General features: G+C 30.0%; 1 protein-coding gene across 12 annotated transcripts in view; it reads left to right on the forward strand.

Moving 5' to 3' along the window:
- Positions 1-226: 226 nt before the first annotated feature.
- Positions 227-1,156, forward strand: part of LOC106880379 (polypyrimidine tract-binding protein 1) — a 68,877-nt gene continuing 67,947 nt past the window's right edge. For all 12 annotated transcript variants that reach the window (XM_089366449.1, XM_089366457.1, XM_089366461.1 and 9 more), the window contains exon 1: positions 227-561. The gene's annotated coding sequence lies outside the window, so the exon portion shown is untranslated. The remainder of the gene's footprint in view (positions 562-1,156) is intronic.

Here is a 1,156-nt window from a genome sequence, read left to right on the forward strand (position 1 = left end):
CAGATAAATAGATATAAATATATACACACACATACAGAGACACATATGTATGTCTGTATGTATGTATGTATGTATGTCTATGTGTATGTATGTGTGCGTGTGTGGGAGTATATGTCTGTCAGGATGTGCCAGTGACTGACTTATACGTGAATGAATGTCTGAAGAAGCTAAAGTGAGTGTGTGTGTCGTAGCTGAAAGGATACCAAACTAGGGAGCCCGGCTCTGCATTACACACGTGGTTGCTAAACCAAACCAATTTACATTTCACCACTAATAGTATTTAATAATAATCTTGTAAACAATTTTATAATAACACACCATTATCACATATATATATTTATATTTATATCTAGATACATTTGTACATCTTTGTAGACATATATCGATACCCAGACACACATGCACGCATACATTTATATCTATATTTTTCCATATATATACACACATAGACAAAAACAGTTCAAACCCTCTCAGAAGAAAAAGCCTGAAAGCAAATCCGTCAAATTCTAAAAAAAAAACCATTTCAAGCGAACGAAGAATCCAAAAACAAGTCCTAAAAAGGTGAGGGTTATATTAAAAAAAATAATAATAATAATAACCATATGAATGTATGTATATGTGTGTATATTTATACATACATATAGTAATGCTTAATAACACAAGCGTATATATAATATGCTTATATAAATATATGTGTGTATATATATATATATATATGTATATGTATATATATATATATATACATCATATGACGGCGATCCTACATGCATAACGGGTATGTAAGCATTAGTATATTAACATGAATAGATGTATATATTTTTATGTGTGTGTATATGTATAGGTACATATAGATGGATATACATGTGTATATAGCTATGCATAAATACACACGCATTATTTATGTACATATAATGTATGTATATTTAACGGATTTCTGTTACAAGTTGTGTCATAAGGTCTCCCATTGGAAGGGAACTTCCCCTCTCACCGCCGTCACATTTTTATTCTACCCCCCTCTTTCATATACACCAAGTGGAAAATACACTAAAAATACACACAGATGCATGTATACATTTATATATATTTTATAAATATATAACTACTTCCTTATTTTTTTTTCATTCTGTTCTGACAGAAGTATGTCAGTCGTTTTAAT

Source organism: Octopus bimaculoides, chromosome 19, assembly GCF_046866305.1.
Source record: "Octopus bimaculoides isolate indiv1 chromosome 19, ASM4686630v1, whole genome shotgun sequence".
Taxonomy (NCBI): Eukaryota; Metazoa; Mollusca; class Cephalopoda; order Octopoda; family Octopodidae; genus Octopus; species Octopus bimaculoides.